Consider the following 451-nt stretch of genomic DNA (forward strand, 5'->3'; position numbering starts at 1 on the left):
GGCTGTTCTGATCCATTAACCTTGTACGCAGCCGATCTCCTCGACTCAACAAATCATCCCCTTCTAATGTCATCCCGACTCCTCTTGCGATCTCACCCTGAAGTTTTTTCAAGTCTGGTTGTTGACTGACAGTTACCATGACGACATCTTTGAAGAACCCTTGTTGTTTCTCCTTTTTTCTGATTTTCTCAGCGAGTGTCGTCTTACCAACACCACCCAGACCACATATCCCAATCACAGTGACCTCTTCATCTCTCAAAGCTGCCATGACCTCTTCCTCTTTCAATTTTCTGGAGGGCATCTCCTCACCATTGTTACTATATATAGCCTCACTTTGAACTGGACGATCAAAGGAGATTACAGTATTTTGAAGTTTAGTTAACTCCTCTGTTATTTTCTTAACTCTCCTGCTGAGGGAGTAACGTGACTTCAAGTTTGGACACCAACCATA

The sequence above is a fragment of the Solanum tuberosum genome, unplaced genomic scaffold (assembly GCF_000226075.1).
Source record: "Solanum tuberosum cultivar DM 1-3 516 R44 unplaced genomic scaffold, SolTub_3.0 scf00798, whole genome shotgun sequence".
NCBI lineage: Eukaryota > Viridiplantae > Streptophyta > Magnoliopsida > Solanales > Solanaceae > Solanum > Solanum tuberosum.